Raw genomic sequence first — 16,016 nt, 5'->3', positions numbered from 1 at the left:
CATTCTTTAGATCGAAAGGCATCACTCTATAACAGAATGTTCCCCAATGTGTAATAAACGTGGTCTTCTCCATATCTTCGGGTACCATCTTAATCTAATTATATCCGGAAAATTCGTCCATAAATGAAAAGACTTTGAATTTAGTCGTATTGTCTACCAACATGTCAATGTGTGGCAGAGGGAAATCATCTTTCGAACTAGCTTTATTCAAATCTCTATAATCAACGCATGTACGGACTTTTCCATCCTTCTTCGGAACATGCACAATATTGGCCACCCAATACGGATATTCAGCAGTAACAAGGAAACCGTCATCAATCTGCTTCTGCACTTCTTCTTTGATCTTCACTGCCATATTAGGATGAGTCCTTCTCAAATTCTGCTTGACTGGCGGGCATTCTGGCTTCAACAGCAATCTATGCTCCAGAATCTCAGAATCTAAACCAGGCATGTCTTGATAGGACAAAGAAAACACATCTGAATACTCTCGAAGAAGATCAATCAACCCCTTCTTAACCTCTAGATACAGTTGAGACCCAATCTTGACTTCCTTCACATTATCCTCGAAACCCAAGTTGACTAGCTCAATCTGCTCTTCAAACGGCTGAATGGTTTTTTTCTCGTGCTCAAGTAGACGAGACAATTCATCAGATATTTCTTCATCACTTTCTTCCTCGGCCTCAAACACAAGGAATTCAAAGTCTGGAGAAGGAGTGGGATCATTGTATTCAATGGGTTTTGAACCCAACCTGTATAATGATTTGATATTTTGATTTTAGAGAAGTGAATTATGACCAAATATTATGCAGATGGACAATTGTATTATTTATCTATGTTTTTTGTGATTACCATTTTCAAAAAAAGCAAAAAGTAAAAATAAAACATCATAGATGTGGATGAATAGAATTGAATTTTATTGATGATCAAATTTGAAAATGCCAAACAATGCTCACTTCTCCCTTAGGCATAGGAGAAGGATTTTCAAAAATAATAAAAGTAATTACTTAGAACGATGCATAATAACAGGAACATCAGTAGTCCAATTGTTTCAAGCCTTTCCATGCGTCACAGAATTGGTGCAGTCTTCATCTTCATCACACTCGATCACTGCAGCTAAGTGTTATTCATTACCATGAATGAACCCTCCACTTCAGAAACTGGGTTGCACATCTTCAGCCTTAATCACAGACGATCCTTGTTAGAAACCCAAACCTACTCTGCTCTTGTTCTCGGTGACCTCTACCATCTGGCCCCGCTAGTCAGAATTATCGTCTTTAACAATATTTTGCGTGTCTTTAAAAGAGGACGTAGGTGCCCTAATTCTCTTTTCTTCAGCAATGGATAGAGCTCGGAACAGAGTTCCAACCTCATCCTCAACTTCTACGTAAGAGAAAGACGACAGGTGGCTTACCAACAAAGCTTTCTCTCCACCAAAAATCACAAGCTTACCATTCTTCACAAATTTTAACTTCTGATGTAGAGTTGACGTAACACCTCCCGCCTCATGTATCTATGGCCTTTCCAACAAGTAGCTATAGGCCGGGTGGATATCCATTACTTGGAAAGTAATTTGGAAGTCACTTGGACCTATCTTCACAGGAAGGTCCACCTCACCAATCACGGTCTTGCGAGAACCATCAAAAGCTTTGACGATCACGCCATTATACCTCATCGGAGCTCCTTGAACGACAATATGGAAAGAGTTGATTTGGGAAGTACGTTCAATGAAGAGTCGGTGTCAACCAATACATTTGACAAAGCATCCTCCTTGCAATTCATTGATATATGCAATGCTAAGTTGTGATTTCTGCCTTCCTCAGGAAGTTCTTCATCACGAAAGCTCAAGTTGTTGCAGGAAGTGATGTTAGCCATAATATGATCAAACTGATCACCGTTACATCATGTTCCACATAAGCTTGCTCCAATACCTTTTGCAATGCTTTTCTATATGCTTAAGAATTCATAAGCAGAGACAACACTAAAATCTTGGAGGGAGTTTAAATCAACTGCTCCACCATATTAAACTTGCTCTTCTTGATTAAACGGAGTACCTCATCATCATTAGGCTTTAAACTGCTGGATTCACCAGACTGACATCTTAGAACACTAACTGGATCGACTGTAGGCACTTCAACCTTATTACTGACAGATACATCTTCCACACTCTTCGGGAACACATGGCCAAAAACTCGACCGCTACGGTTCACCTTCGTAACATCAGCAATGCTCACAACGGAACTGGTCATAGGAAAAGGAACCTCTTGACTATTCTCTAACATAGTCGCATTATACTGGTACGGGACAACTTTATCAGATGCATACGGGACGGGACCCGCTAACCGTATTACTAACTGTGATACCGATCTATTGCTGATATTGTTACTACTGTTGTTGTCGAACTGGATTACCACTCTCTCTGGAGTCTTAAATACAGGAACTATGACATTCAAATCGTCACCTAAGTGACAGGATTGCAGAATCTGGATCATACCTTCATCCATCAACCCCTGGATGTCCCTCTTCACAACTACACAACCTCGGGGGTTAACATTGCAAATTGCACAACCATCATGGGCCTGCTCACAATCACTTACCAAACAGATATACTTGTTCATCGTCACCAAAGACCTTCTAATTAATCAGACGTCATATACTTTGAACTCCCCAGGACAGCCATCTACCATGTTGACAGAAGGATTACCATTCGGCGCACGGTCCCCAAAGGACACCATCCCACGCTTGACCAACTTCTGGACTTCGTACTTCAGGGGGTAACAGTTCTCAATATCATGGCCAGGAGTCCCTTGGTGAAAGGCACGGTGAAGCTCTGGCTTGTACCACCATAGAAGTGGTCCAGGAATCTGTGGAGGATTTCTTGGTTGCAAAAGGTTCTTGAGAACCAATGATAGATACAATTCGGCATAAGTCATAGGAATCGAGTCAAAAGAGACCTTCTTCCTCTCAAAGTTTTGATGTTGTTGATTATTGTTGGTGTTATTGTTGTTGTAGTTGTTTGTTCTCTGTTGTGGTTGTTGTTGACGTTGTTATTGAACTGGCGTTGATTGATTATTTGAAAATACTGAAATAACAGATGATACTTGATGATGGTGTTGATGGGGTTGTGGATTCCTTTTGACATGAGGCCTCCTCTGCCTCCCAATGGAAACTGCATTAGTCTCGCCTTATTTCTTTATGGCCCATTGTCGTAGTTCTTGCAAGATAAACCCTCCTCTTTAGACAACTGTCCCTCTCGAACGCCTTCTTCTAATCTCATCCCCATGTTTACCATTTCGGTAAAATCACTGGGGGCACTAGCAATCATTCACTCGTAGTAAAATGAGCTCAGGGTCTTGAGAAAAATCTTGGTCATCTCCTTTACTTTCAAAGGAGGACTGATCTGAGCGGCAAGCTCTCTCCATCGTTGGGCATAATCTTTGAACGTCTCCTTATCCTTCTGAGACAATGACCTCACCTGGTCCCTATCTGGTGCCATATCCACATTATATTTGTACTTCTTCACAAATGCTTCACCCAAATCATTGAACGTGCAGGCACTCGCACTATCCAAACCCATGTACCACCTCAGAGCGACACCAGTCAAACTGTCTTGGAAATAATGAATCAATAATTGATCATTATCAGTTTGTGTCGACATCTATCGAGCATACATGACGAGATGACTGAGTGGACAAGTATTCCCTTTATACTTTTCAAAGTGAGGGATTTTGAACTTCATCGGGATCTTAATATTGGGAACCAAGCAAAGTTCCACAACACTCTTACCAAACAAATATTTTCACCTCAAGGTTTTCAACTTCTTTCGCAACTCAAGGAATTGGTCTTTCATTTCGTCCATCTTCTCATAAACATCCGGACCCTCAGACGACTCAGAATGATAGATGGTGTCCTCAACGTGATGCAGAGTATGAACAACCGGTGGTGGCACGTACATGACTGTGCTAGATGCCGGCATAGAAGAAAATGTAGGCGCAAAAACCTCGGGCACAAAGTGTGGCGGCATTCCCCACGGGAATCTGGCAGGCATGGCAGAAGCGAACTGAGTGGCAGGCACGGTTGAAGAGATAACCTCAGAAATGATAGTCCTCTGATAAGGAGGAGTTGCAGGCATTGGAGAAGATTGACTCTGAGCATCTAACACAGACTCCATCATGGCAGTCAAGCGGGTGATTTCGTCCTTCAATTCTTTGTTCTCTTGTTCCAAGTGTTCCATGATTCTTGGATGATTGGCGCGGGTATTCTATCGATGAGTTAACTTGGTTGAAGCACATAGGAATAACCAATAAGACACCTGGGAAAAGAGAAAACTGCTATGCAAATGATGCATGAAATGCAATGCTTTTATTTTTTATTATTTTCAAGAAACATGCTATTTTATTTTCAAATGTATAATAATAATTGTAACAATTTGATTGACCATAAAAGTCTCTTTTATTTATATAAATTTGGAAGGATTACACTTAGTACAATTTCAGAAACCAAAATACAAATACAAGAGGAAAGGAGACCAATCACCCTAAGGATCCCTATCAACAGTGGCAGATGATCGGGCCGCAGGTGTGTACTTCCTTCGGATGCGTCGAATCTCAGACTCAAAAGAAGTCTTCATCTGAGTCTTCTCGAGGACTATATGATCAACATTCTTCTTCCAAGGAACAGAAGGTTGAGGTATACTAAAGGAAGATGAAACCTCTGGCTCTCTCTGCCTCTTCACTAGTCGGTCTTCAAGAAGCTCAATAAGTACATCTTTGTCTTTAGACTCAAGCTGCAACTCCTCATGCCTTCTGCTCAAAGCATGGAATCGCTCTTACCACATATCCTTCTCTTGCTTCATCTTGGCAAGTGCGTCTTCCAAATCCTCTACATCTTGGATAGGGAGAGTTAATGGCTCAACCACAACCATAGACATAGGTCTCTCACAAGCATAAGGCATCTTTACTCTAAAGCTCTCTTCTTCACCCGAGTAGTGTAAGCTTCCAAAGTTACAAAGTTGCATGGACCAAGCTCGGATCTTCCTTTCCTGTGCATATTATGCCAAGCATGCACGACCTTCTGCTTCAAATGTTGGGGATCTTTACCCTCTTTATAGAAAAGACCTTCTAACAAAGTGTTATTAGGTTTGTCTCTCAAGGGGAACCCAAGTTGACGAGGGTTGTAGTTGATTCCTCCTTGTGTACCAATGAGAAGCACATTAGAGAATTCACCACAACCATCAATAATATCCAAGCTACCCAATGAAGAATCATACCAAACTATATCATCATTAGTGAGAGACATAAGTCTCTGAGACCACCATAGACATTGTTGGTTCTCCATAAAAGTAGGCGTCTGAGGCAAGTGCGAAATAAACCACTTGTACATAAGAGGAACACAACACACAATCGTTCCACCACCTTTAGAATTCCTTAGATGCAAAGAGAAGTACATATCACCCAACAAAGTAGGCACAGGATTCCCAATCAAGAAGATTCTAATGGCGTTAACATCAACAAAACTGTCAATGTTAGAGAACAAAGCTAAACAATAGATGAGCAACACAAAGATAGCCTCAAAAGCATCCACACTACCGACTTGAGCAGAGGTAGTAGCTTCCTTGATGAGGAACTCATAAGTCAACCCAAACAACCCTCCTTTCTTCACCCAATGAGCCTCAATCTCATAGTTCTTCAGATGGAGAGATTCAGCTATAATATGAGATCTGGGAATATCCTTCAATCCCCTAAAGGGCACTTTGTTAGAAACAGATATTCCCAAGAGATAGGCATACTCCTCTAACGTAGGCACGAGCTGATAATCGGGTAAAGTGAAGCAACGGTAGAAAGGATCATAAAATTGAACCAATACACTCAAGAGTCCTTCAACCACATCAGTAGATAACACAAATAGAAGCTTCCCATGGCGTTGCTTGAAGTCCAAGTGATCTAATACAAAAGAAGATAGCTTCCTTAACTCTTTCAAATCTGGACATCTAAAACTGTACTTCTTAGTATTCCTTCGTCCACAATCTATGTTCTGAAAATATTGGCAAATAAAACTTCAATTCCTTGATGTTATTTTTCGTGTGATGAACGTTATGATGCGCATGAATGCATGAATTCAACAATCACATGCAAGGGATCACACACAAGGCAGGCAAACAAAGGTCAAGGAATGAATCAAGTAATTTCCAATATCAATCATCCATTTTGGTGGATTATGGTTTTCACCTTATTAACACCCAAGTTCCATTGATATTGACAAGACTTGATTGGATCAACCAAGAGTCAAGGGTTTGTTGTGAGTCACGAGCATGGATTCAGGTTAAGAACTATCCCAAAGGAGTGTACTAAGGATAAAACATGTAGACCATGTTCTAAAAAGTTCCCAGAGTCTTAATTCTATCTATTGGATATTACAAGTCAGGATGACTGACTCATCAACCCATAATATTCTCAAGAAAAACTCGTCTGAGTGTAGTATCGCGTAACAACTGTTATCAAGTCTACACTTGAACAATCTCCGAACTATGTCCTAAATAAGCCAAGATGGGTTAAATGTTCTACGGTCCTCAGCTTCTCGGACCCCAAATCAGAGAAAGTAATGCCTAACCACAAATAACTTGTCTGACATCAATAGCTCCAAAAGGGTCTCCACTTAGTAGATGGGTCTCAAGCCAACTTGTTAAGGACTACTCCATACAAGTCGAACATGACTATACCATCCTCCTATCTTAATTGCACTCAAGTTCGGGTTAGAACTTATCTCACCACTCAGAGATCACCAAGCACAACAAGCAGATTATATCATACAAATAAATCTACCAACATCAGATATACAAATATATACACACACAAAAGTAGGCTAAACCCACTGGAGACTACTCCCCAGCAGAGTCGCCACTTAATTTCTGTATCGGTAAATTCATGACCATTAAGCAATGGATAAACTTAACGTCAATAAAACCAGAGTCACCACCGCGCTTTTATTGTTTCCATGGGAATAGGGAAAATTACGAACAAAACCCAAAGATAAGAAGTTTTCAAATCAAAACTAATAAAATGCCAGAGATTACAGGTAAGGGGGTTGGTTACACAGAGGGAAGGTGTTAGCACCCAAAGTGTCCTAGGTACTCCTAGGGAGCCCTTTTTTGTGTGCATATGTGTTTTTGTACAAAATGATGTTTGCAATAAATAGAGTGTGGGGATGAGAAAAGAGTTCATTAATTATATTTTTGTGTTTGACAAGACCTTCAGACTTGTGCCTACGTACCAACATAAAAATGATGGATCAAAACCTCGTAGTTCGTCGTATCAATTTCAAAGTGAATGAGTTGCTTTTATCAAAAAATTAAGTTTAAAAGAGGCACAAAGGGCCTAAAAGGTTTGAATGAGTGTTAATTCTTTTTGGCTTTTGAAATTTTAAGTCAATATGATTAGATTCATTTACAAGTTTGATTAAGAAAAGAAATTTAAAATGCAATGGCATAAGGCCAAAGTTTCTAATTTGCAATAAAGAGTCTAAGCTTAAAAATCACAAGCAAAGAATATTTTTTTAAAAGGGGGGAGATATTTGAAATTAAAGAAGTGGGAGGAGATGAAGAGACTAACCCTAAGCAAAAATTAAAAGTTAAGAGTTGAAAAGATCTGACCAATGGGATGCAATCCAATAGACAAGAATGTCATATAGAAACCCAAATTTCCCTTGGACTTTAGAATCAAGAAAGACCAATACACAAATAGCAAGATGAAGAGCAAGGCATCAAATAAAGATAGCCACACCCAAGCTTAGAAACTCCATCATCCTCTTCATAATCTCCCATGTATCAAATGACATAATCCTTGAATGGCTCAGAGATAGGCATTAGACAAAGGTTTAAAGTAACAACTTCAATCAGATTATATTGCAGATGAACTCAAATGGGATTTCAATACTTGCTTCAGATGAAAGTTCACTTCACAAGCACTTGGTTTCATGAAAGTTGGTATTGACCTAGTCCTTTTGCACAGGGAGTGTTGCTTAATTCCAAATCCAATGTCTCAGATCAAATCCAACAGTCCACACAAATGTCTTTTATGGTTTTTTGTTTTTATTATGTACACAATCACAATATAATCACAAAGTAAGGCTCTAGTGAGAAAAGTGAAAATGGCATTAAAAAAACAAGTTAAACGGTATGAATAATGACAAATGAATAAAGACTTGAATTTAAAGTGCATAAAAGTAAATGACTGGAAATTAAATGTTAGTTGTTAGTTGTTAGTTGATTAGAAGTTAGTATTGCTTTTACTTTTCAATTGTTTAAGTCATTCTTTGGAGAACACTCAACCCACTATTCACAAGCATGGATCTTTGAACCAAGACATCTTCCGAACGAAGGAAAAAAAGCCAAGTTTCCACATAATACTATGAAAGGGGGGAGATTTACAATCTCACTTACTAGAATGTTATGCCTTTGGGTTAAAATTTAGCGCTATGTTAAGCAATCGTAATTGGACTTATGTAGAAGTCACAACTATCTGAGGCCGGGAAATAGAAATTTTGGTGTTAATGCATGTTAGAGATATGGTATTATGAACCATACTCCTAAAACATACCACACTTAAAAGAAAATGCAAAAGAGATGGACCTAATCTCATCCATACTTATGTTGATTTTACAATCGACAAGCCTTAGGATATAGAGATATCATAGGTCCATGAAATAAATGAGAAGAGAATGGGATTGAGATGAAGGGGGGGGGGGGGGGGGGGGGGGAATGGAATCAACACAAATTGGTCAAAGGAGGACTTTTATCAAATTAAAATCATTCATTCATTTTGGGAGATGAAATGTATATTTCATCAATCCCATAAATCCAATGATTTTAACTCAACAAAGTCAAACTAACATTGACCAATGTCCAACAACACAAGTGAAACTCAACAAGTCAATACCAAAAGCTCACATTAAACAATTAAAATCAATTAAAAATGCATTAAATTAAATTATGGTTGGTCAAAATCCTTAATACTCATCAAAACGCCAAATAAATGGCCATGAGATTTATCATAGGTCAAACAAGGTCAAAGGACCTTGGAGAAAAAAATTCATTAATTTTGGAAACTTAAAAGTATTTTTAAACAATTAAAAATATGCACAAAAACAATTAAATCATGAAAAATATTAATTATGATCTAAAAAATAATTTTAATTCAGAAAATGAAAGAGGAATTTATTTAATTTTTTTTTGTGAAAGTCTCATATTTTTTAGATAAATATTAAAATTATTAAGAATTAATGAAAATAAGTCAAATAAAATGAAAATCAGAAAATGCTAAAAAACATGGACCACTTGGTCTCCCTCATTAATTGAGGTGGCAGATCAAGTGGATCTCAACGTGCGTTCCACAATAGACCTAAGTCAATGCGCTGCAGGGATGGTAATCAAAACCAACACGTGAGATTAAAAGAAAATAAGAGGATCCTATGGTCTGAGACATGCCAACGCATCGTCGGAGCTACAACTCTGATCTTCTTCTCTGGTGGACCTCACCAGACTGGTCCACCTTCAACCATCACCAAAATAAAAAAGGAGGACATGAATTTAAAATAAAAATGCTCAGGAGTTTGAATCTGGCCTCAATTTCATCTAATTCCTAGTATATTGAAAGATACAGGGAGTTGAATTTTGAGGTTCATGATCTGAGTTGCTTCGATTTGATCTCAAAGCAACTCAATCTTGTTACCTACATTGGTAGGACATCAGACAACCAAAAATCAAGAAGAATTATGGAGAATTGATGGAGAATCAAAGAAATGAAAAAAAATGAGAAAATCACCTCCACTGCAGGTTCAAATGGCCACGATCTTGCTTCCAACTTCACTTAGCCTTGCTCTGGATGCTTGATGGAGTAGAATTGAATCAAAAAGGAAGCAATACTCTTGGAGATTTGAATCTCAAAACAGTGGAGATTCAAACTCGATTTTAAATGGAAACCCTCGAGGTTATCCTTTCAATGAGAGGGTTTAGGGTGGGGGATTCAAAGCTGGCGCGCAAGTGTGCTCAATTCTGAGTGAAAGGGTCTCTATTTATAGCCAAGGCATTGTTATTTGCAAAGTTGTTTCAAATTTTCAAGAATAGCAACTTCACTTTCATGGATTCATGGGCGTGTGATAGGCCCATGTAATCATTCAATCAGGTCCAAAATCATGTAAAACATTTTTAAAGTCATGTTAGCAAGCCATGCATTTGTGTATGGAAGATGCAAGTTCAATTATGCCAAATGGTCATCCAAATTTAAGCCATGGACAAGTCACTCATAACTTGTCCAAATGGGATGAAATTAGACTTTTTGGAAAGGTTAGATCAAGAGGAACAACTTTCATGTTGAACAATTTCTCGTTTAAAGCTTGGATCATGATGAATTTTGAGGTAGAATTCTTGAAAATCAAACATATCAAAAAAAAATTCTAATTTCAAGCCATATGTTCACTTCTTCCACCTTGGCTAACTTTTTATATGTGTTTCAAATAGAAAACGTTCCTTCATCAAAGTTGTAGCTATCTCAAAGTCCTTAAAAATGGTCACAAATTATACCTCATTTGGATTTAATATGAAGGAGTTATGCATTTTAGGATTTGAGGAAAATCAATTGTTCAATGGCATGGGTCCAAAATGACCTATAATGTATCCTCATATCACATGCATTTAAAATTTGAATTTTAACTTCCTCCTAACATCAAAGATGAAGTAGATATGTTGAATTTGATTATTCAACTTGAATGTATTTCATATCATAAAAATTGAGCAATTTATGGTCTTGGTAAGTTGACCTCTAAATTAGGGTTTAGACAAAATGACCTATAATCTTTCAGCATAAAAAATTACTTTCTAAGCAAAACTAGCTCTATACCTCAACATTATAGTTGTTTGGAGTGTCATTTAGAGTATCTTTTCCCATGGAATAATTTTCATATGATAAAAATTGTAGGAGATAGGGTCCAGGGAACCCCAGTTTTGATTAGATGAATTCCTCTGGTCAACCACCATGAACCAACTTGCTAGCTGGCTATTCTCTTGACTTTTGGGACTAGTGGAGGGTCATATATGCATAAGATGATGAAATGTGAATCATCCCTTGAAATATTTGATCAATTGTTAAAGAAGCTTGTTGAAGAAGTCACATAAGATACCCAAATGAATTAGGGTTTCCAAGGCAAACCAACTCAGAACTCTTAATGATTTCTTGATCAAAATAACATGTGAAGAACATGGGGATTCATATATGATGCTTAGAGCCATAGTAAACCAAGTCTTGAATGAACGCCTTACATTGAGGGTCTTAAACCCTAGATATGAGCTTGATAGATCAAAGGTGAGCATGTGCACTACCTACAAAAGAGTTAAACTATACAATGACATATTTTTGGTATTTTGGTTAGTAAATAACAAGAAAACAAAATATGATACAATCACATGGTGCTTGATGATCTCTCCCAATGTAAACCCAATGAATGAGGGGTGAGGAGGATGCCAAGATGTGATCCCAATGCTAATGCATATGATAATAATAGCATGAGGGATCTTAGGGTCAAAATTAGGGTCTCACAGTAAGAAGGCGGATGTTCCTTTGGTTAATCCTATTAATGATCCAATTTGTCAATCTGGTGAATCCAGTGGGTTGAAGGTTAAGGATGATGATGATGAGGTTCTTCGATTGATTAAAAAGAGTGAGTTCAATATTGTGGAGCAAATACTCCAAATTCCCTCAAAGTTCTTTGTCTTATCTTTGTTGATGAATTCCGAGGCACACCGAGAGGCATTCTAGAAGGTGCTTGAGCAAGCGTATGTGGAGCATGATGTCACGGTTGATCAGTTTGATCATATCATTTTTAATATCACTTCATGCAACAATTTGAGTTTCTGTTATGAAGAACTTCTCAAGGAAGGCATAAATCGCAACCTGGCCTTTCATATATCCATGAATTGTAAAGAAGATTCTTTATCAAATGTTTTGGTGGACACGGGTTTGTCATTGAATGTTCTACCCAAATCTTCTTTGGAAAGGTTATTTTATCAGGGCGCACCGATGAGGTACAGTGGTTTGGTTATGAATGCGCTCGACGGTTTGCGTAAAACTGTCATTAGAGAAGTGGACCTCCCAATCTAGATTGGTCCGAGTGATTTCCATATTACTTTCCAAGTAATGGATATTCACCTTACCTACAACTATTTATTGGGAAGGATGTGGATTCATGAGGATGGTACTATCACGTCGACACTGGATCAGAAACTCAAATTTGTTAAGAATGGCAAGCTCGTTGTTGTGGGAGGAGAGAAGGCGCTGATGATAAGCCATTTTTCGTCCTTCACATATGTTGAAGCTGAAGAAGAAGTTGGAATTTCGTTCCAAGCTTTGCCCATTGATAATTAGGTTTAGAAGACTAGGGCATCCATGTCTTCCTTGAAAGATGCACAAGAATTTGTTTAGGCTGGTGGCACACATAAGTGGGGTCGTGTCGTAGAAGTCGTCAAGAACAAGAACATGGCTAGTCTAGGATTTCCGCAACGACCATTAAAAGGCGATGTCAATACTATGCAACAAGTTTTCCTCAATGGAGGGTTCACTCACAAAGAAGAACAAGACTCAGCTGCAATCATTGAAGATGGAGATGAGGAAGACAGTGCCAACTTTGTGATGCACAGACAGATTCGCAACAATTGGGTTGTTATTGATGTTCCTATTGTAGTCCATCATTCAAAGTAAATTTTCTTATTGTTTATGAAAAATACTTCTCCTATTCCTAAGGGAGAAGTCAAAACATTGTCAGGCATTTTCAATTTATCATCAATAAAATGCAATTTTATTCATCCACATTTATGTTGTTTTAACTTTTTGCTTTTTCTGAAAATGGTAATCACAAAAAACATAAATAAGCAATAATTTTTCCCATATCTGCATAATATTTGTGTGCACTTCATATTTCTAAAATCAAAATATCAAATCATTATGCAGGTTGTTTCTCAAACACATTGAAAATAATGATCCTACTCCCTCTCTGAACTTTGATTTCCCTGTGTTTGAAGTTGAGGAAGAGAATGATGATGAGGACGTTCCTGATGAGTTATCTCGTTTTCTTAAGCATGAGGAAAGAACCATTCAGCCGTTTGAAGAGCAGATTGAGTTAGTCAACCTGGGATCCGATGATGACATTAAGGAAGTCAAGATTGGGGTGTTGCTTTGTCCAGAGGTTAAGAAGAGGATGGTAGAGCTTCTTAGAGATTATATGGATGTGTTTGCTTGGTATTATCAAGGCATGCCAGGTCTTGATACCGACATTGTGGAGCATCGATTTCCGTTGAAGCCAAAATGTCTGCTAGTCAAGTAGAAGTTAAGAAGAACTCATCCTGATATGGCTATGAAGATCAAGGAACAAGTGAAAAAGCATATTGATGTCAGGTTCTGTGTTACCAATGAATATCCTCAATGGGTGGCCAATATTGTGGATGTTCCGAAGAAGGATGGAAAAGTCCGCATGTGTGTTGATTATAGAGAGTTGAATAAAGCTAGTCCTAAAGATGATTTTCCTATGCCACACGTTGATAGGTTGGTAGACAATACAGCTGAATTGAAAGTCTTTTATTTTATGGACGAATTTTACAATTATAATCAGATTAAGATGGCACCCGAAGATATGGAGAAGACCATATTCATTATGCCTTAGGGAACATTCTTTTATCAAGTGATGCCTTTCTGTTTAAAGAATGCTGGTGCAACATGCCAAAGAGTCATGACCACTCTTTTCCATGATATGATGCCTAAAGATATTGAGGTATATGTTAATGATATGATTGTCAAATCAAGGACTATAACTGAGCATGTTGAGCATTTATTGAAGCTATTCCAGCCTTTGAGGAAGTAAAAACTCCGCTTGAATCCCAATAAGTGTACATTTGGTGTTCGCTCTGGTAAATTGTTGGGATTTATTGTCAGTGAGAAGGGTATTGAAGTTCATCCTGCCAAGGTCAAAGAAATACAAGAGATGCCTACGCCCAAAACTGAGAAGCAAGTCAGAGGTTTTCTCGGCCTCTTGAACTATATCTCGAAATTTATATCGCATATGACTGCCACATATGCACCTATATTCAAGCTTCTTCAAAAATATCAGTCTTGTGATTGGACCGAGGATTGCCAAAAAGCTTTTGACAATACCAAAGAATATCTGCTTGAGCCTCTGATTCTGTCTCCTCCTGTTGAAAGAAGACCATTGATCATGTATTTGAATGTGCTTAAAGAGAGTATGGGTTGTGTTCTTGGTCTGCAAGATGAATCTGGTAAGAAAGAATATGTAATTTACCACCTCAGTAAGAAGTTCACCGATTGTTAGTCTCGGTATTCCATGCATGAGAAGTCATGTTGTGCTTTGTCTTGGCCTGCTAAGCGTCTGCGCCAATATATGTTTAATCATACTACTTGGTTGATATCCAAGATGGATCCAATCAAGTACATATTTGAGAAGCCTACTTTAACTGGGAGGATTGCCCGTTGGCAGATGTTGTTGTCTGAGTATGATATTGAATACCGAGTTCAGAAGCCTACTTTATAAACTTTCTTTACAAAGGTTGAGTTTCATCATATTCCTCGAGATGAAAACCGGATGGAAGATGCTCTTGCAATGTTTGCTTCCATGATCATGGTGAAGTATTGGAATGAAGTTCCTAATCTGGCTGTGATGCGTCTTGATAGGCCAGCTCATGTATTTGATGTTGAAGAAATCAAGGATGATAAGCCATGGTCCCATGATATCAAATGTTTCCTCCAAAGTCAGATTTACCCGCCTGGGACATCTTTGAAAGATAAGAAGATTTTGAAAAGATTAGCTGGCAACTTCTATCTAAATGGTGATGTGCTTTACAAGAGAAATTTCGATATGGTTTTGCTCAGATGCATGGATAGACACGAAGCAGACCTATTGATGACATAAGTCCTTGAAGGCTCCTTTTGTACTCATTCCAATGGATATGCTATGGTAAAGAAGATGATGAGAGCGGGTTACTATTGGATGGCAATGGAATCTGATTGTTGCAAGTATGTGAAGAAATGCCACAAGTGTCAAACTTATGCGGATAAGATTCATGTTCCTCCGACACTTTTGAATTTCATTTCCTCTCCATGGCCCTTCTCCAAGTGGGGAATTGATATGATTGGCATGATTGAGTCCAAATCCTCGAACGAGCATCGTTTCATTTTAGTGGCTATTGACTACTTCACCAAGTGGGTTGAAGTGACATCGTATGTAAATATGACCAAGCTAGTTTTTCTAAGGTTTATCAAGAATCAAATTATATTCTGATATGGTGTGCCAAGTAAGATCATTATTGATAATCGATCGAACTTGAATAACAATATGGTGGAAGCTCTCTGCAAAGACTACAAGATAGCACATCATAACTTTTCTCCCTACAAACCCAAGATGAATGGGGTTGTTGAAGTTGCGAACAAGAATATCAAGAAGATTATCCATAAAATGGTTGTGACGTACAAAGATTGGCATGAGATGCTCCGATTTTCTTTGCATAGGTACCGTACATCCATCCGCACTTTAACAGGGGAAACCCATTTCTCTCTAGTTTATGGCATGGATATTGTGCTCCCCGTAGAGGTTGAGATCCCATCATTGTGTGTGCTGATGGAAGCCAAGTTGACCGAAACTGAATGGTGCCAGACCAGATATGATCAGTTGAATTTGATTGAAGAAAAAAGATTGACTGCCATATGTCATGGTCAGTTATATCAACAAAGATTGAAGAAATATTTTGATAAGAAGGTCAAGCCTCGTATGTTAGGAGAAGGGGTACTCATGCTCAAGAAGATCTTATCTTTCAAACCTGATTCTAGGGGAAAATGGAATCATAATTATGAAGGCCCATATGTTGTTAAGAAAGCCTTCTCATGCGGTGCATTGATTCTTACAACTATGGATGGTGAAGAGTTCACACGTCCTGTGAACGTCGATGTAGTAAAGAAATACTTCGCCTA

The sequence above is a fragment of the Lathyrus oleraceus genome, chromosome 7, assembly GCF_024323335.1.
Source record: "Lathyrus oleraceus cultivar Zhongwan6 chromosome 7, CAAS_Psat_ZW6_1.0, whole genome shotgun sequence".
Taxonomy (NCBI): Eukaryota; Viridiplantae; Streptophyta; class Magnoliopsida; order Fabales; family Fabaceae; genus Lathyrus; species Lathyrus oleraceus.
Note: the sequence above shows the minus strand (reverse complement) of the source record.